Raw genomic sequence first — 19,887 nt, 5'->3', positions numbered from 1 at the left:
AGCTCAATGGACATTTTCCTGGATTTCAAATTTTAATGAATCTTGAAAAATTTAAAGAAAAATATGTTGCTACTTCATCAAAATCCACTAGTCGGCCATTCTAACACCACAGGTAAGCACTCCCAATAATGCAGACCAGTGGAGCATCCCTTCGGTAGCTCAGTTGGTAGAGCGGAGGACTGTAGAGTGTACAAACTTACATTCATTCCGCTGAATGCGATGGAAGTTCTAATCGGAATTCCTTAGTTCGCTGGTTCAAATCCGGCTCAAAGGAACTATTGCAGGGTTTCCAATTTTAATCCAAAACTGTAAATAAAAATCTTTGGCGAATTTGTCTGAATCTACTCAAGTCAATTTATATCTGGCTTCTCCCAACGTCATGAGTAGGGACTCCCCAAACCAGAGTGAGTTCCAGCAATACTTTGATAGCTCTGTTGGTAAAGCGGAGGACTAAAGTAATTCCGAGGACAAGTCCTTTGTTCCCTGATTTTCATTCGGCTCAAAGGATGTTGCCCCGAATTTCAAATCAATCAAATATTGTAACTAGAATTAGAAATCCCTTTCATCCTCCCAGAGCCAAGGCTGGCGCTCCCAATTGGGAGAGCATCTAAATATATGAAGAACATGCCACAATTACTGAATACTACCTGTTGTAAAATCCAATCTATATCGGATGTCTGTCCCAATAGCACAAATCTGGTAACTCAGTTGGCAAAGTGGAAAACTGTTGTGGTTCCACACCAAAATTTTGAGGGAGCTATTTAAATTGCAGCTCAAAGGACATTTTCCTGGATTTCAAATTTTAATCAATCTTGAAAAATTTAAAAAAAAATCTGTTGCTACATCATCAAAATCCACTTTTCAGCCGTCCTAACACCACAGGTAGGCACTCCCAATAATGCAGACAAGAGGAGCATCCCTTCGATAGCTCAGTTGGTAGAGCGGAGGACTGTAGAGTTTGACGACTGACATCCTTTCGGCGGAACGCGATGGAACTTCTAATTGGAAATCCTTAGGTCGCTGGTTCAAATCCGGCTCGAAGGAACTATTCCCGGCTTTCCAATTTTAATTCAAAACTGTAAATAAAAATCTTTGGTGAATTTGTATGAATCTACACAAGTCTAGTCTGGTCTATCCCAACGTCATGAGTAGGTGATCCCAAAACCAGAGTGTGGTCCAGCAATACTTTGATAGCTCTGTTGGTAAAGCGGAGGTCTTAAGTGATTCCGAGCACAAGTCCTTTGCTCCCTGGTTTTCATCCGGCTCAAAGGATGTTGCCCCGAATTTTAAATCAATCAAAAATTGTAACTAAATATCTGAAGGAAATTCATCCTCCCAGACCCAAGGCTGGCCCTCCCAATTGGGAGAGCATCTAAATATATAAGGAACATGCCACAATTACTGAATACTACCTGTTGTAAAATCCAATCTATATCGGTTGTTTGTCCCAATAGCACAAATCTGGTAAGTCAGTTGGCAAAGTGGAAAACTCTTGTGGTTCCACACCAAAATTTTGAAGTAGCTATTTCAAATGCAGCTCAAAGGACATTTTACTGAATTTCAAATCTTAATCAAGATTGAAAAAATGAAATAAAAATCTGTTGCTACTTCATCAAAATCCACTAGTCGGCCATCCTAACACCACAGGAAAGCACTCCCAATAATGCAGACTAGTGGAGCATCCCTGCGATAGCGCAGTTGGTAGAGCGGAGAACTGTAGAGTGTGAAAACTGACATCCTTTCGGCGGAACACGATGGATGTTTGAATTGGAAATCCTTAGGTTCCGGGTACAAATCCGGCTAGAAGGAACTATTGCAGGGTTCCCAATTTTAATCCAAAACTGTAAATAAAAATCTTTGGCGAATTTGTCTGAATCTACTCAAGTCAATTTATATCTGGTATCTCCCAACGTCATGAGTAGGGACTCCCAAAACCAGAGTGAGTTCCAGCAATACTTCGATTGCTCTGTTGGTAAAGCGGAGGATTTAAGTAATTCCGAGCACAAGTACTTTGCTCCCTGGTTTTAATCTGGCTCAAAGGATGTTGCCCCGAATTTCAAATCAATCAAAAATTGTAACTAAAGATCTGATGCAAATTCATCCTCCCAGAGCCAAGGCTGGCGCTCCCAATTGGGAGAGCATCTAAATATATGAAGAACATGCCACAATTACTGAATACTAACTGTTGTAAAATCCAATCTATATCGGATGTCTGTCCCAATAGCACAAATCTGGTAACTCAGTTTTCTAAGTGGAAAACTGTTGTGGTTCCACCCCATAATTTTGAGGTAGCTATTTAAATTGCAGCTCAATGGACATTTTCCTGGATTTCAAATTTTAATGAATCTTGAAAAATTTAAAGAAAAATATGTTGCTACTTCATCAAAATCCACTAGTCGGCCATTCTAACACCACAGGTAAGCACTCCCAATAATGCAGACCAGTGGAGCATCCCTTCGGTAGCTCAGTTGGTAGAGCGGAGGACTGTAGAGTGTACAAACTTACATTCATTCAGCTGAATGCGATGGAAGTTCTAATCAGAATTCCTTAGGTCGCTGGTTCAAATCCGGCTCGAAGGAACTATTGCAGGGTTTCCAATTTTAATCCAAAACTGTAAATAAAAATCTTTGGCGAATTTGTCTGAATCTACTCAAGTCAATTTATATCTGGCTTCTCCCAACGTCATGAGTAGGGACTCCCCAAACCAGAGTGAGTTCCAGCAATACTTTGATAGCTCTGTTGGTAAAGCGGAGGACTAAAGTAATTCCGAGGACAAGTCCTTTGCTCCCTGATTTTCATTCGGCTCAAAGGATGTTGCCCCGAATTTCAAATCAATCAAAAATTGTAACTAAAGATCTGAAGCAAATTCATCCTCCCAGAGCCAAGGCTGGCCCTCCCAATTGGGAGAGCATCTAAATAGATAAGGAACATGCCACAATTACTGAATACTACCTGTTGTAAAATCCAATCTATCTCGGTTGTCTGTCCCAATAGCACAAATCTGGTAACTCAGTTGGCAAAGTGGAAAACTGTTGTGGTTCCACACCAAAATTTTGAAGTAGCTATTTCAAATGCAGATCAAATGACATTTTACTGGATTTTAAATCTTAATCAAGATAAAAAAAAATTAAATAAAAATCTGTTGCTACTTCATCAAAATCCACTAGTCGGCCATCCTAACACCACTGGTAGGCACTCCCAACAATGCAGACAAGTGGAGCATCCCTTCGGTAGCTCAGTTGGTAGAGCGGAGGACTGTAGAGTGTGCAAACTCACATTCTTTCAGCTGAACGCAATGGAAGTACGAATCGGAAATCCTTAGGTCGCTGGTTCAAATCCGGCTCGAAGGAACTATTGCAGGATTTCCGATTTTAATCCAAAACTGTAAATAACAATCTTTGGCGAATTTGTCTGAATCTACTCAAGTCAATTTATATCTGGTTTCTCCCAACGTCATGAGTAGGGACTCCCCAAACCAGAGTGAGTTCCAGCAATACTTTGATAGCTCTGTTGGTAAAGCGGAGGACTAAAGTAATTCCGAGGACAAGTCCTTTGCTCCCTGATTTTCATTCGGCTCAAAGGATGTTGCCCCGAATTTCAAATCAATCAAAAATTGTAACTAAAGATCTGAAGCAAATTCATCCTCCCAGAGCCAAGGCTGGCCCTCCCAATTGGGAGAGCATCTAAATAGATAAGGAACATGCCACAATTACTGAATACTAACTGTTGTAAAATCCAATCTATATCGGTTGTCTGTCCCAATAGCACAAATCTGGTAAGTCAGTTGGCAAAGTGGAAAACTGTTGTGGTTCCACTCCAAAATATTGAGGTAGCTATTTAAAATGCAGCTCTAAGGACATTTTACTGGATTTTAAATCTGAATCAATTTTGAAAAAATGAAATAAAAATCTGTTGCTACTTCATAAAAATCCACTAGTCGGCCATCCTAACACCACAGGTAGGCACTTCCAACAATGCAGATGAGTGGAGCATCCCTTCGGTAGCTCAGTTGGTAGAGCGGAGGACTGTAGAGTGTGCAAACTGACATTCTTTCAGCGGAGCGCGATGGAAGTTCTAATCGGAAGTCCTTAGGTCGCTGGTTCAAATCTGGCTAAAAGGAACTATTGCAGGGTTTCCAATTTTACTTCAAAACTGTAAAGTAAAATCTTTGGTGAATTTGTCTGAATCTACTCAAGTCAATTTATATCTGGTTTCTCCCAACGTCATGAGTAGGGACTCCCCAAACCTGAGTGAGTTCCAGCAATACTTCGATAGCTCTGTTGGTAAAGCGGAGGATTTAAGTAATTTCCGAGCACAAGTACTTTGCTCCCTGGTTTTAATCCGGCTCAAAGGATGTTGCCCCGAATTTCAAATCAATCAAAAATTGTAACTAAAGATCTGATGCAAATTCATCCTCCCAGAGCCAAGGCTGGCGCTCCCAATTGGGAGAGCATCTAAATATTTGAAGAACATGCCACAATTACTGAATACTAACTGTTGTAAAATCCAATCTATATCGGATGTCTGTCCCAATAGCACAAATCTGGTAACTCAGTTCTCTAAGTGGAAAACTGTTGTGGTTCCACACCAAAATTTTGAGGTAGCTATTTAAATTGCAGCTCAATGGACATTTTCCTGGATTTCAAATTTTAATCAATCTTGAAAAATATAAAGAAAAATCTGTTGCTACTTCATCAAAATGCACTAGTCGGCCATTCTAACACCACAGATAAGCACTCCCAATAATAATAATAATAATAATTTGCCCTTTATTAGTCCCACAATGGGGAAATTCAAGATTCGAACCCAGGCCTCCTGGGGAGACTGGGTCCTGAACGCAGCGCCTTAGACCACTCGGCCATCCTGGCAGACGAGTGGAGCATCCCTTCGATAGCTCAGTTGGTAGAGCGGAGGACTGTAGAGTGTGAAAACACATCCTTTCGGCGGAAGACGATGGATGATTGAATTGGAAATCCTTAGGTTCCTGGTTCTAATCCGGGTCGAAGGAACTATTGCAGGGTTCCCAATTTTAATCCAAAACTGTAAATAAAAATCTTTGGCGAATTTGTCTGAATCTACTCAAGTCAATTTATATCTGGTATCTCCCAACGTCATGAGTAGGGACTCCCAAAACCAGAGTGAGTTCCAGCAATACTTCGATTGCTCTGTTGGTAAAGCGGAGGTCTTAAGTGATTCCGAGCACAAGTACTTTGCTCCCTGGTTTTAATCCGGCTCAAAGGATGTTGCCCCGAATTTCAAATCAATCAAAAATTGTAACTAAAGATCTGATGCAAATTCATTCTCCCAGAGCCAAGGCTGGCGCTCCCAATTGGGAGAGCATCTAAATATATGAAGAACATGCCACAATTACTGAATACTACCTGTTGTAAAATCCAATCTATATCGGATATCTGTCCCAATAGCACAAATCTGGTAACTCAGTTGGCAAAGTGGAAAACTGTTGTGGTTCCACACCAAAATTTTGAGGGAGCTATTTAAATTGCAGCTCAAAGGACATTTTCCTGGATTTCAAATTTTAATGAATCTTGAAAAATTTTAAGAAAAATATGTTGCTACTTCATCAAAATCCACTAGTCGGCCATTCTAACACCACAGGTAAGCACTCCCAATAATGCAGACCAGTGGAGCATCCCTTCGGTAGCTCAGTTGGTAGAGCGGAGGACTGTAGAGTGTACAAACTTACATTCATTCAGCTGAATGCGATGGAAGTTCTAATCGGAATTCCTTAGTTCGCTGGTTCAAATCCGGCTCAAAGGAACTATTGCAGGGTTTCCAATTTTAATCCAAAACTGTAAATAAAAATCTTTGGCGAATTTTTCTGAATCTACTCAAGTCAATTTATATCTGGCTTCTCCCAACGTCATGAGTAGGGACTCCCCAAACCAGAGTGAGTTCCAGCAATACTTTGATAGCTCTGTTGGTAAAGCGGAGGACTAAAGTAATTCCGAGGACAAGTCCTTTGTTCCCTGATTTTCATTCGGCTCAAAGGATGTTGCCCCGAATTTCAAATCAATCAATAGAATAGAATAGAATAGAAATCCCTTTATTGTCATTGTACTCAAGTGTGCAACGAGATTAGAGGGCTCCCCTCTCCAGTGCAATACAACAATAATACAGACAAATATATAAATTAGATAAATAAAGAAGAATAAAGAAGACAAATATTGTAACTAGAATTAGAAATCCCTTTCATCCTCCCAGAGCCAAGGCTGGCGCTCCCAATTGGGAGAGCATCTAAATATATGAAGAACATGCCACAATTACTGAATACTACCTGTTGTAAAATCCAATCTATATTGGATGTCTGTCCCAATAGCACAAATCTGGTAACTCAGTTGGCAAAATGGAAAACTGTTGTGGTTCCACACCAAAATTTTGAGGGAGCTATTTAAATTGCAGCTCAAAGGACATTTTCCTGGATTTCAAATTTTAATCAATCTTGAAAAATTTAAAAAAAAATCTGTTGCTACATCATCAAAATCCACTTTTCAGCCGTCCTAACACCACAGGTAGGCACTTCCAATAATGCAGACAAGAGGAGCATCCCTTCGATAGCTCAGTTGGTAGAGCGGAGGACTGTAGAGTTTGACGACTGACATCCTTTCGGCGGAACGCGATGGAACTTCTAATTGGAAATCCTTAGGTCGCTGGTTCAAATCCGGCTCGAAGGAACTATTCCCGGCTTTCCAATTTTAATTCAAAACTGTAAATAAAAATCTTTGGTGAATTTGTATGAATCTACACAAGTCTAGTCTGGTCTATCCCAACGTCATGAGTAGGTGATCCCAAAACCAGAGTGTGGTCCAGCAATACTTTGATAGCTCTGTTGGTAAAGCGGAGGTCTTAAGTGATTCCGAGCACAAGTCCTTTGCTCCCTGGTTTTCATCCGGCTCAAAGGATGTTGCCCCGAATTTTAAATCAATCAAAAATTGTAACTAAATATCTGAAGGAAATTCATCCTCCCAGACCCAAGGCTGGCCCTCCCAATTGGGAGAGCATCTAAATATATAAGGAACATGCCACAATTACTGAATACTACCTGTTGTAAAATCCAATCTATATCGGTTGTCTGTCCCAATAGCACAAATCTGGTAAGTCAGTTGGCAAAGTGGAAAACTCTTGTGGTTCCACACCAAAATTTTGAAGTAGCTATTTCAAATGCAGCTCAAAGGACATTTTACTGAATTTCAAATCTTAATCAAGATTGAAAAAATGAAATAAAAATCTGTTGCTACTTCATCAAAATCCACTAGTCGGCCATCCTAACACCACAGGTAAGCACTCCCAATAATGCAGACTAGAGGAGCATCCCTGCGATAGCGCAGTTGGTAGAGCGGAGGACTGTAGAGTGTTAAAACTGACTTCCTTTCGGCGGAACACGATGGATGTTTGAATTGGAAATCCTTAGGTTCCGGGTTCAAATCCGGCTAGAAGGAACTATTGCAGGGTTCCCGATTTTAATCCAAAACTGTAAATAAAAATCTTTGGCGAATTTGTCTGAATCTACTCAAGTCAATTTATATCTGGTATATCCCAACGTCATGAGTAGGGACTCCCAAAACCAGAGTGAGTTCCAGCAATACTTCGATTGCTCTGTTGGTAAAGCGGAGGATTTAAGTAATTCCGAGCACAAGTACTTTGCTCCCTGGTTTTAATCCGGCTCAAAGGATGTTGCCCCGAATTTCAAATCAATCAAAAATTGTAACTAAAGATCTGATGCAAGTTTATCCTCCCAGAGCCAAGGCTGGCGCTCCCAATTGGGAGAGCATCTAAATATATGAAGAACATGCCACAATTACTGAATACTAACTGTTGTAAAATCCAATCTATATCGGATGTCTGTCCCAATAGCACAAATCTGGTAACTCAGTTTTCTAAGTGGAAAACTGTTGTGGTTCCACCCCATAATTTTGAGGTAGCTATTTAAATTGCAGCTCAATGGACATTTTCCTGGATTTCTAATTTTAATAAATCTTGAAAAATTTAAAGAAAAATATGTTGCTACTTCATCAAAATCCACTAGTCGGCCATTCTAACACCACAGGTAAGCACTCCCAATAATGCAGACCAGTGGAGCATCCCTTCGGTAGCTCAGTTGGTAGAGCGGAGGACTGTAGAGTGTACAAAATTACATTCATTCAGCTGAATGCGATGGAAGTTCTAATCGGAATTCCTTAGTTCGCTGGTTCAAATCCGGCTCAAAGGAACTATTGCAGGGTTTCCAATTTTAATCCAAAACTGTAAATAAAAATCTTTGGCGAATTTGTCTGAATCTACTCAAGTCAATTTATATCTGGCTTCTCCCAACGTCATGAGTAGGGACTCCCCAAACCAGAGTGAGTTCCAGCAATACTTTGATAGCTCTGTTGGTAAAGCGGAGGACTAAAGTAATTCCGAGGACAAGTCCTTTGTTCCCTGATTTTCATTCGGCTCAAAGGATGTTGCCCCGAATTTCAAATCAATCAAATATTGTAACTAGAATTAGAAATCCCTTTCATCCTCCCAGAGCCAAGGCTGGCGCTCCCAATTGGGAGAGCATCTAAATATATGAAGAACATGCCACAATTACTGAATACTACCTGTTGTAAAATCCAATCTATATCGGATGTCTGTCCCAATAGCACAAATCTGGTAACTCAGTTGGCAAAGTGGAAAACTGTTGTGGTTCCACACCAAAATTTTGAGGTAGCTATTTAAATTGCAGCTCAAAGGACATTTTCCTGGATTTCAAATTTTAATCAATCTTAAAAAATTAAAAAAAAAATCTGTTGCTACATCATCAAAATCCACTTTTCAGCCGTCCTAACACCACAGGTAGGCACTCCCAATAATGCAGACAAGAGGAGCATCCCTTCGATAGCTCAGTTGGTAGAGCGTAGGACTGTAGAGTTTGACGACTGACATCCTTTCGGCGGAACGCGATGGAACTTCTAATTGGAAATCCATCGGTCGCTGGTTCAAATCCGGCTCGAAGGAACTATTCCCGGCTTTCCAATTTTAATTCAAAACTGTAAATAAAAATCTTTGGTGAATTTGTATGAATCTACACAAGTCTAGTCTGGTCTATCCCAACGTCATGAGTAGGTGATCCCAAAACCAGAGTGTGGTCCAGCAATACTTTGATAGCTCTGTTGGTAAAGCGGAGGTCTAAAGTGATTCCGAGCACAAGTCCTTTGCTCCCTAGTTTTCATCCGGCTCAAAGGATGTTGCCCCGAATTTCAAATCAATCAAATATTGTAACTAAAGATCAGATGCAAATTCATCCTCCCTGAGCCAAGGTTGGCGCTCCCAATTGGGAGAGCATCTAAATATATAAGGAACATGCCACAATTACTGAATACTACCTGTTGTAAAATCCAATCTATATCGGTTGTCTGTCCCAATAGCACAAATCTGGTAAGTCAGTTGGCAAAGTGGAAAACTCTTGTGGTTCCACTCCAAAATATTGAGGTAGCTATTTAAAATGCAGCTCTAAGGACATTTTACTGGATTTTAAATCTTAATCAATTTTGAAAAAATGAAATAAAAATCTGTTGCTACTTCATAAAAATCCACTAGTCGGCCATCCTAACACCACAGGTAGGCACTCCCAACAATGCAGATGAGTGGAGCATCCCTTCGGTAGCTCAGTTGGTAGAGCGGAGGACTGTAGAGTGTACAAACTGACATTCTTTCAGCGGAGCGCAATGGAAGCTTGAATTGGAAATCCTTAGGTTCCGGGTTCACATCCGGCTAGAAGGAACTATTGCAGGGTTCCCAATTTTAATCCAAAACTGTAAATAAAAATCTTTGGCGAATTTGTCTGAATCTACTCAAGTCAATTTATATCTGGTATCTCCCAACGTCATGAGTAGGGACTCCCAAAACCAGAGTGAGTTCCAGCAATACTTCGATTGCTCTGTTGGTAAAGCGGAGGATTTAAGTAATTCCGAGCACAAGTACTTTGCTCCCTGGTTTTAATCCGGCTCAAAGGATGTTGCCCCGAATTTCAAATCAATCAAAAATTGTAACTAAAGATCTGATGCAAATTCATCCTCCCAGAGCCAAGGCTGGCGCTCCCAATTGGGAGAGCATCTAAATATATGAAGAACATGCCACAATTACTGAATACTAACTGTTGTAAAATCCAATCTATATCGGATGTCTGTCCCAATAGCACAAATCTGGTAACTCAGTTTTCTAAGTGGAAAACTGTTGTGGTTCCACCCCATAATTTTGAGGTAGCTATTTAAATTGCAGCTCAATGGACATTTTCCTGGATTTCAAATTTTAATGAATCTTGAAAAATTTAAAGAAAAATATGTTGCTACTTCATCAAAATCCACTAGTCGGCCATTCTAACACCACAGGTAAGCACTCCCAATAATGCAGACCAGTGGAGCATCCCTTCGGTGGCTCAGTTGGTAGAGCGGAGGACTGTAGAGTGTACAAACTTACATTCATTCAGCTGAATGCGATGGAAGTTCTAATCGGAATTCCTTAGTTCGCTGGTTCAAATCCGGCTCAAAGGAACTATTGCAGGGTTTCCAATTTTAATCCAAAACTGTAAATAAAAATCTTTGGCGAATTTGTCTGAATCTACTCAAGTCAATTTATATCTGGCTTCTCCCAACGTCATGAGTAGGGACTCCCCAAACCAGAGTGAGTTCCAGCAATACTTTGATAGCTCTGTTGGTAAAGCGGAGGACTAAAGTAATTCCGAGGACAAGTCCTTTGTTCCCTGATTTTCATTCGGCTCAAAGGATGTTGCCCCGAATTTCAAATCAATCAAATATTGTAACTAGAATTAGAAATCCCTTTCATCCTCCCAGAGCCAAGGCTGGCGCTCCCAATTGGGAGAGCATCTAAATATATGAAGAACATGCCACAATTACTGAATACTACCTGTTGTAAAATCCAATCTATATCGGATGTCTGTCCCAATAGCACAAATCTGGTAACTCAGTTGGCAAAGTGGAAAACTGTTGTGGTTCCACACCAAAATTTTGAGGGAGCTATTTAAATTGCAGCTCAAAGGACATTTTCCTGGATTTCAAATTTTAATCAATCTTGAAAAATTTTCAAAAAAATCTGTTGCTACATCATCAAAATCCACTTTTCAGCCGTCCTAACACCACAGGTAGGCACTCCCAATAATGCAGACAAGAGGAGCATCCCTTCGATAGCTCAGTTGGTAGAGCGGAGGACTGTAGAGTTTGACGACTGACATCCTTTCGGCGGAACGCGATGGAACTTCTAATTGGAAATCCTTAGGTCGCTGGTTCAAATCCGGCTCGAAGGAACTATTCCCGGCTTTCCAATTTTAATTCAAAACTGTAAATAAAAATCTTTGGTGAATTTGTATGAATCTACACAAGTCTCGTCTAGTCTATCCCAACGTCATGAGTAGGTGATCCCAAAACCAGAGTGAGGTCCAACAATACTTTGATAGCTCTGTTGGTAAAGCCGAGGAGTAAAGTAATTCCGAGCACAAGTCCTTTGCTCCCTGGTTTTCATCCGGCTCAAAGGATGTTGCCCCGAATTTCAAATCAATCAAATATTGTAACTAAAGATCAGATGCAAATTCATCCTCCCTGAGCCAAGGTTGGCGCTCCCAATTGGGAGAGCATCTAAATATATGAAGAACATGCCACAATTACTGAATACTACCTGTTGTAAATTCCAGTCTATATCAGTTGTGTGTCCCAATAGCACAAATCTGGTAACTCAGTTGGCAAAGTGGAAAACTGTTGTGGTTCCACTCCAAAATATTGAGGTAGCTATTTAAAATGCAGCTCTAAGGACATTTTACTGGATTTTAAATCTTAATCAATTTTGAAAAAATGAAATAAAAATCTGTTGCTACTTCATAAAAATCCACTAGTCGGCCATCCTAACACCACAGGTAGGCACTCCCAACAATGCAGATGAGTGGAGCATCCCTTCGGTAGCTCAGTTGGTCGAGCGGAGGACTGTAGAGTGTGCAATCTGACATTCTTTCAGCGGAGCGCGATGGAAATTCTAATCTGAAATCTTTAGGTCGCTGGTTCAAATCCAGCTCAAAGGAACTATTGCAGGGTTTCCAATTTTACTTCAAAACTGTAAATTAAAATCTTTGGTGAATTTGTCTGAATCTACTCAAGTCAATTTATATCTGGTTTCTCCCAACGTCATGAGTAGGGACTCCCCAAACCAGAGTGAGTTCCAGCAATACTTCGATCGCTCTGTTGGTAAAGCGGAGGACTAAAGTAATTCCGAGGACAAGTCCTTTGCTCCCTGGTTTTCATCCGGCTCAAAGGATGTTGCCCAGAATTTCAAATCAATGAAAAATTGTAACTAAAGATCTGATGCAAATTCATCCTCCCAGAGCCAAGGCTGGCGCTCCCAATTGGGAGAGCATCTAAATATATGAAGAACATGCCACAATTACTGAATACTAACTGTTGTAAAATCCAATCGATATCGGATGTCTGTCCCAATAGCACAAATCTGGTAACTCAGTTTTCTAAGTGGAAAACTGTTGTGGTTCCACACCAAAATTTTGAGGTAGCTATTTAAATTGCAGCTCAATGGACATTTTCCTGGATTTCAAATTTTAATCAATCTTGAAAAATTTAAAGAAAAATCTGTTGCTACTTCATCAAAATCCACTAGTCAGCCATTCTAACACCACAGGTAAGCAATCCCAATAATGCAGACCCGTGGAGCATCCCTTCGATAGCTCAGTTGGTAGAGCGGAGGACTGTTGAGTGTGAAAACTGACGTCCTTTCGGCGGAACACGATGGATGATTGAATTGGGCTTCCTGGTTCAAATCCAGCTCAAAGGAACTATTGCAGGTTTTCCAATTTTAATCCAAAACTGTAAATAAAAATCTTTGGCGAATTTGTCTGAATCTACTCAAGTCAATTTATATCTTGTATGTCCCAACGTCATGAGTAGGGACTCCCAAAACCAGAGTGAGTTCCAGCAATACTTCGATAACTCTGTTGGTAAAGCGGAGGATTTAAGTAATTCAGAGCACAAGTACTTTGCTCCCTGGTTTTCATCCGGCTCAAAGGATGTTGCCCCGAATTTCAAATGGATCAAATATTGGAACTAAAGATCTGATGCAAATTCATCCTCCCAGAGCCAAGGCTGGCGATCCCAATTGGGTGATTATCTAAATATATAAGGAAGATGCATCAATTACTTAATACTACCTGTTGTAAATTCCAGTCTATATCAGTTGTCTGTCCCAATAGCACAAATCTGGTAACTCAGTTGGTAAAGTGGAAAACTGTTGTGGTTCCACTCCAAAATATTGAGGTAACTATTTTTAAATGCAGCTCTAAGGACATTTCACTGGATTTTAAATCTTAATCAATTTTGAAAAAATGAAATAAAAATCTGTTGCTACTTCATCAAAATCCACTAGTCGGCCATCCTAACACCACAGGTAGGCACTCCCAACAATGCAGATGAGTGGAGCATCCCTTCGGTAGCTCAGTTGGTAGAGCGGAGGACTGTAGAGTGTGCAAACTTACATTCATTCAGCTGAACGCGATAGAAGTTCTAATCGGAAATCCTTAGGTCGCTGGTTCAAATCCGGCTCGAAGGAACTATTGCAGGGTTTCCAATTTTAATCCAAAACTGTAAATAAAAATCTTTGGCGAATTTGTCTGAATCTACTCAAGTCAATTTATATCTGGTTTCTCCCAACGTCCTGAGTAGGGACTCCCCAAACCAGAGTGAGTTCCAGCAATACTTTGATAGCTCTGTTGGTAAAGCGGAGGACTAAAGTAATTCCGAGGACAAGTCCTTTGCTCCCTGATTTTCATTCGGCTCAAAGGATGTTGCCCCGAATTTCAAATCAATCAAATATTGTAACTAGAATTAGAAATCCCTTTCATCCTCCCAGAGCCAAGGCTGGCGCTCCCAATTGGGAGAGCATCTAAATATATGAAGAACATCCTACAATTACTGAATACTACCTGTTGTAAAATCCAATCTAGATCGGATGTCTGTCCCAATAGCACAAATCTGGTAACTCAGTTGGCAAAGTGGAAAACTGTTGTGGTTCCACACCAAAATTTTGAGGTAGCTATTTAAATTGCAGCTCAAAGGACATTTTCCTGGATTTCAAATTTTAATCAATCTTGAAAAATTAAAAAAAAAATCTGTTGCTACATCATCAAAATCCACTTTTCAGCCGTCCTAACACCACAGGTAGGCACTCCCAATAATGCAGACAAGAGGAGCATCCCTTCGATAGCTCAGTTGGTAGAGCGGAGGACTGTAGAGTTTGACGACTGACATCCTTTCGGCGGAACGCGATGGAACTTCTAATTGGAAATCCTTAGGTCGCTGGTTCAAATCCGGCTCGAAGGAACTATTCCCGGCTTTCCAATTTTAATTCAAAACTGTAAATAAAAATCTCTGGTGAATTTGTATGAATCTACACAAGTCTAGTCTGGTCTATCCCAACGTCATGAGTAGGTGATCCCAAAACCAGAGTGTGGTCCAGCAATACTTTGACAGCTCTGTTGGTAAAGCGGAGGTCTTAAGTGATTCCGAGCACAAGTCCTTTGCTCCCTGGTTTTCATCCGGCTCAAAGGATGTTGCCCCGAATTTTAAATCAATCAAAAATTGTAACTAAATATCTGAAGGAAATTCATCCTCCCAGACCCAAGGCTGGCCCTCCCAATTGGGAGAGCATCTAAATATATAAGGAACATGCCACAATTACTGAATACTACCTGTTGTAAAATCCAATCTATATCGGTTGTCTGTCCCAATAGCACAAATCTGGTAAGTCAGTTGGCAAAGTGGAAAACTCTTGTGGTTCGTCACCAAAATTTTGAAGTAGCTATTTCAAATGCAGCTCAAAGGACATTTTACTGAATTTCAAATCTTAATCAAGATTGAAAAAATGAAATAAAAATCTGTTGCTACTTCATCAAAATCCACTAGTCGGCCATCCTAACACCACAGGAAAGCACTCCCAATAATGCAGACTAGTGGAGCATCCCTGCGATAGCGCAGTTGGTAGAGCGGAGAACTGTAGAGTGTGAAAACTGACATCCTTTCGGCGGAACACGATGGATGTTTGAATTGGAAATCCTTAGGTTCCGGGTACAAATCCGGCTAGAAGGAACTATTGCAGGGTTCCCAATTTTAATCCAAAACTGTAAATAAAAATCTTTGGCGAATTTGTCTGAATCTACTCAAGTCAATTTATATCTGGTATCTCCCAACGTCATGAGTAGGGACTCCCAAAACCAGAGTGAGTTCCAGCAATACTTCGATTGCTCTGTTGGTAAAGCGGAGGATTTAAGTAATTCCGAGCACAAGTACTTTGCTCCCTGGTTTTAATCCGGCTCAAAGGATGTTGCCCCGAATTTCAAATCAATCAAAAATTGTAACTAAAGATCTGATGCAAATTCATCCTCCCAGAGCCAAGGCTGGCGCTCCCAATTGGGAGAGCATCTAAATATATGAAGAACATGCCACAATTACTGAATACTAACTGTTGTAAAATCCAATCTATATCGGATGTCTGTCCCAATAGCACAAATCTGGTAACTCAGTTTTCTAAGTGGAAAACTGTTGTGGTTCCACCCCATAATTTTGAGGTAGCTATTTAAATTGCAGCTCAATGGACATTTTCCTGGATTTCAAATTTTAATGAATCTTGAAAAATTTAAAGAAAAATATGTTGCTACTTCATCAAAATCCACTAGTCGGCCATTCTAACACCACAGGTAAGCACTCCCAATAATGCAGACCAGTGGAGCATCCCTTCGGTAGCTCAGTTGGTAGAGCGGAGGACTGTAGAGTGTACAAACTTACATTCATTCAGCTGAATGCGATGGAAGTTCTAATCAGAATTCCTTAGGTCGCTGGTTCAAATCCGGCTCGAAGGAACTATTGCAGGGTTTCCAATTTTAATCCAAAACTGTAAATAAAAATCTTTGGCGAATTTGTCTGAATCTACTCAAGTCAATTTAGATCTGGCTTCTCCCAACGTCATGAGTAGGGACTCCCCAAACCAGAGTGAGTTCCAGCAATACTTTGATAGCTCTGTTGGTAAAGCGGAGGACTAAAGTAATTCCGAGGACAAGTCCTTTGCTCCCTGATTTTCATTCGGCTCAAAGGATGTTGCCCCGAATTTCAAATCAATCAAAAATTGTAACTAAAGATCTGAAGCAAATTCATCCTCCCAGAGCCAAGGCTGGCCCTCCCAATTGGGAGAGCATCTAAATAGATAAGGAACATGCCACAATTACTGAATACTACCTGTTGTAAAATCCAATCTATATCGGTTGTCTGTCCCAATAGCACAAATCTGGTAACTCAGTTGGCAAAGTGGAAAACTGTTGTGGTTCCACACCAAAATTTTGAAGTAGCTATTTCAAATGCAGATCAAATGACATTTTACTGGATTTTAAATCTTAATCAAGATAAAAAAAAATTAAATAAAAATCTGTTGCTACTTCATCAAAATCCACTAGTCGGCCATCCTAACACCACAGGTAGGCACTCCCAACAATGCAGACAAGTGGAGCATCCCTTCGGTAGCTCAGTTGGTAGAGCGGAGGACTGTAGAGTGTGCAAACTCACATTCTTTCAGCTGAGCGCAATGGAAGTACTAATCGGAAATCCTTAGGTCGCTGGTTCAAATCCGGCTCGAAGGAACTATTGCAGGATTTCCGATTTTAATCCAAAACTGTAAATAACAATCTTTGGCGAATTTGTCTGAATCTACTCAAGTCAATTATATCTGGTTTCTCCCAACGTCATGAGTAGGGACTCCCCAAACCAGAGTGAGTTCCAGCAATACTTTGATAGCTCTGTTGGTAAAGCGGAGGACTAAAGTAATTCCGAGGACAAGTCCTTTGCTCCCTGATTTTCATTCGGCTCAAAGGATGTTGCCCCGAATTTCAAATCAATCAAAAATTGTAACTAAAGATCTGAAGCAAATTCATCCTCCCAGAGCCAAGGCTGGCCCTCCCAATTGGGAGAGCATCTAAATAGATAAGGAACATGCCACAATTACTGAATACTAACTGTTGTAAAATCCAATCTATATCGGTTGTCTGTCCCAATAGCACAAATCTGGTAAGTCAGTTGGCAAAGTGGAAAACTGTTGTGGTTCCACTCCAAAATATTGAGGTAGCTATTTAAAATGCAGCTCTAAGGACATTTTACTGGATTTTAAATCTGAATCAATTTTGAAAAAATGAAATAAAAATCTGTTGCTACTTCATAAAAATCCACTAGTCGGCCATCCTAACACCACAGGTAGGCACTTCCAACAATGCAGATGAGTGGACCATCCCTTCGGTAGCTCAGTTGGTAGAGCGGAGGACTGTAGAGTGTGCAAACTGACATTCTTTCAGCGGAGCGTGATGGAAGTTCTAATCGGAAGTCCTTAGGTCGCTGGTTCAAATCCGGCTAAAAGGAACTATTGCAGGGTTTCCAATTTTACTTCAAAACTGTAAAGTAAAATCTTTGGTGAATTTGTCTGAATCTACTCAAGTCAATTTATATCTGGTTTCTCCCAACGTCATGAGTAGGGACTCCCCAAACCTGAGTGAGTTCCAGCAATACTTCGATAGCTCTGTTGGTAAAGCGGAGGATTTAAGTAATTTCCGAGCACAAGTACTTTGCTCCCTGGTTTTAATCCGGCTCAAAGGATGTTGCCCCGAATTTCAAATCAATCAAAAATTGTAACTAAAGATCTGATGCAAATTCATCCTCCCAGAGCCAAGGCTGGCGCTCCCAATTGGGAGAGCATCTAAATATTTGAAGAACATGCCACAATTACTGAATACTAACTGTTGTAAAATCCAATCTATATCGGATGTCTGTCCCAATAGCACAAATCTGGTAACTCAGTTCTCTAAGTGGAAAACTGTTGTGGTTCCACACCAAAATTTTGAGGTAGCTATTTAAATTGCAGCTCAATGGACATTTTCCTGGATTTCAAATTTTAATCAATCTTGAAAAATATAAAGAAAAATCTGTTGCTACTTCATCAAAATGCACTAGTCGGCCATTCTAACACCACAGATAAGCACTCCCAATAATAATAATAATAATAATAATTTGCCCTTTATTAGTCCCACAATGGGGAAATTCGAGATTCGAACCCAGGCCTCCTGGGGAGACTGGGTCCTGAACGCAGCGCCTTAGACCACTCGGCCATCCTGGCAGACGAGTGGAGCATCCCTTCGATAGCTCAGTTGGTAGAGCGGAGGACTGTAGAGTGTGAAAACTCACATCCTTTCGGCGGAAGACGATGGATGATTGAATTGGAAATCCTTAGGTTGCTGGTTCTAATCCGGGTCGAAGGAACTTTTGCAGGGTTCCCAATTTTAATCCAAAACTGTAAATAAAAATCTTTGGCGAATTTGTCTGAATCTACTCAAGTCAATTTATATCTGGTATCTCCCAACGTCATGAGTAGGGACTCCCAAAACCAGAGTGAGTTCCAGCAATACTTCGATTGCTCTGTTGGTAAAGCGGAGGTCTTAAGTGATTCCGAGCACAAGTACTTTGCTCCCTGGTTTTAATCCGGCTCAAAGGATGTTGCCCCGAATTTCAAATCAATCAAAAATTGTAACTAAAGATCTGATGCAAATTCATTCTCCCAGAGCCAAGGCTGGCGCTCCCAATTGGGAGAGCATCTAAATATATGAAGAACATGCCACAATTACTGAATACTACCTGTTGTAAAATCCAATCTATATCGGATGTCTGTCCCAATAGCACAAATCTGGTAACTCAGTTGGCAAAGTGGAAAACTGTTGTGGTTCCACACCAAAATTTTGAGGGAGCTATTTAAATTGCAGCTCAAAGGACATTTTCCTGGATTTCAAATTTTAATCAATCTTGAAAAATTTAAAAAAAAATCTGTTGCTACATCATCAAAATCCACTTTTCAGCCGTCCTAACACCACAGGTAGGCACTCCCAATAATGCAGACAAGAGGAGCATCCCTTCGATAGCTCAGTTGGTAGAGCGGAGGACTGTAGAGTTTGAAAACTGACATCCTTTCGGCGGAACGCGATGGAAGTTCTAATTGGAAATCCTTAGATCGCTGGTTCAAATCCGGCTCGAAGGAACTATTACCGGCTTTCCAATTTTAATTCAAAACTGTAAATAAAAATCTTTGGTGAATTTGTATGAATCTACACAAGTCTAGTCTGGTCAATCCCAACGTCATGAGTAGGTGATCCCAAAACCAGAGTGAGGTCCAGCAATACTTTGATAGCTCTGTTGGTAAAGCGGAGGTCTTAAGTGATTCCGAGCACAAGTCCTTTGCTCCCTGGTTTTCATCCGGCTCAAAGGATGTTGCCCCGAATTTTAAATCAATCAAAAATTGTAACTAAAGATCTGAAGGAAATTCATCCTCCCAGAGCCAAGGCTGGCCCTCCCAATTGGGAGAGCATCTAAATATATAAGGAACATGCCACAATTACTGAATACTACCTGTTGTAAAATCCAATCTATATCGGTTGTCTGTCCCAATAGCACAAATCTGGTAAGTCAGTTGGCAAAGTGGAAAACTCTTGTGGTTCCACACCAAAATTTTGAAGTAGCTATTTCAAATGCAGCTCAAAGGACATTTTACTGAATTTTAAATCTTAATCAAGATTGAAAAAATGAAATAAAAATCTGTTGCTACTTCATCAAAATCCACTAGTCGGCCATCCTAACACCACAGGTAAGCACTCCCAATAATGCAGACTAGAGGAGCATCCCTGCGATAGCGCAGTTGGTAGAGCGGAGGACTGTAGAGTGTGAAAACTGACTTCCTTTCGGCGGAACACGATGGATGTTTGAATTGGAAATCCTTAGGTTCCGGGTTAAAATCCGGCTAGAAGGAACTATTGCAGGGTTC

General features: G+C 40.6%; 10 non-coding genes across 10 annotated transcripts; all 10 read left to right on the top strand.

Moving 5' to 3' along the window:
• The first annotated feature begins 918 nt into the window (after positions 1 to 918).
• Positions 919 to 1,044, top strand: trnay-gua (transfer RNA tyrosine (anticodon GUA)). The gene is made up of 2 exons: positions 919 to 955; positions 1,009 to 1,044. It is a non-coding gene; the product is annotated as a tRNA-Tyr (tRNA).
• A 1,409-nt stretch (positions 1,045 to 2,453) lies between these two features.
• trnay-gua (transfer RNA tyrosine (anticodon GUA)) lies at positions 2,454 to 2,579 on the top strand. Its single transcript has 2 exons — positions 2,454 to 2,490; positions 2,544 to 2,579. It is a non-coding gene; the product is annotated as a tRNA-Tyr (tRNA).
• Positions 2,580 to 3,224: 645 nt separating this feature from the next.
• trnay-gua (transfer RNA tyrosine (anticodon GUA)) lies at positions 3,225 to 3,350 on the top strand. Its single transcript has 2 exons — positions 3,225 to 3,261; positions 3,315 to 3,350. It is a non-coding gene; the product is annotated as a tRNA-Tyr (tRNA).
• Positions 3,351 to 6,566: 3,216 nt separating this feature from the next.
• Positions 6,567 to 6,692, top strand: trnay-gua (transfer RNA tyrosine (anticodon GUA)). The gene is made up of 2 exons: positions 6,567 to 6,603; positions 6,657 to 6,692. It is a non-coding gene; the product is annotated as a tRNA-Tyr (tRNA).
• Positions 6,693 to 11,176: 4,484 nt separating this feature from the next.
• trnay-gua (transfer RNA tyrosine (anticodon GUA)) lies at positions 11,177 to 11,302 on the top strand. Its single transcript has 2 exons — positions 11,177 to 11,213; positions 11,267 to 11,302. It is a non-coding gene; the product is annotated as a tRNA-Tyr (tRNA).
• Positions 11,303 to 13,473: 2,171 nt separating this feature from the next.
• trnay-gua (transfer RNA tyrosine (anticodon GUA)) lies at positions 13,474 to 13,599 on the top strand. The gene is made up of 2 exons: positions 13,474 to 13,510; positions 13,564 to 13,599. It is a non-coding gene; the product is annotated as a tRNA-Tyr (tRNA).
• Positions 13,600 to 14,243: 644 nt separating this feature from the next.
• On the top strand, positions 14,244 to 14,369 carry trnay-gua (transfer RNA tyrosine (anticodon GUA)). The gene is made up of 2 exons: positions 14,244 to 14,280; positions 14,334 to 14,369. It is a non-coding gene; the product is annotated as a tRNA-Tyr (tRNA).
• A 1,409-nt stretch (positions 14,370 to 15,778) lies between these two features.
• trnay-gua (transfer RNA tyrosine (anticodon GUA)) lies at positions 15,779 to 15,904 on the top strand. The gene is made up of 2 exons: positions 15,779 to 15,815; positions 15,869 to 15,904. It is a non-coding gene; the product is annotated as a tRNA-Tyr (tRNA).
• A 645-nt stretch (positions 15,905 to 16,549) lies between these two features.
• trnay-gua (transfer RNA tyrosine (anticodon GUA)) lies at positions 16,550 to 16,675 on the top strand. Its single transcript has 2 exons — positions 16,550 to 16,586; positions 16,640 to 16,675. It is a non-coding gene; the product is annotated as a tRNA-Tyr (tRNA).
• A 2,306-nt stretch (positions 16,676 to 18,981) lies between these two features.
• Positions 18,982 to 19,107, top strand: trnay-gua (transfer RNA tyrosine (anticodon GUA)). The gene is made up of 2 exons: positions 18,982 to 19,018; positions 19,072 to 19,107. It is a non-coding gene; the product is annotated as a tRNA-Tyr (tRNA).
• The last annotated feature ends 780 nt before the right edge of the window (positions 19,108 to 19,887 follow it).

The sequence above is a fragment of the Idiotropiscis lumnitzeri genome, chromosome 9 (genome assembly GCF_059441095.1).
Source record: "Idiotropiscis lumnitzeri isolate Australia: NSW breed Sydney's pygmy pipehorse chromosome 9, RoL_Ilum_1.0, whole genome shotgun sequence".
In the NCBI taxonomy this organism is placed as follows: domain Eukaryota; kingdom Metazoa; phylum Chordata; class Actinopteri; order Syngnathiformes; family Syngnathidae; genus Idiotropiscis; species Idiotropiscis lumnitzeri.
This window is presented reverse-complemented; position numbering and strand designations above follow the sequence as displayed.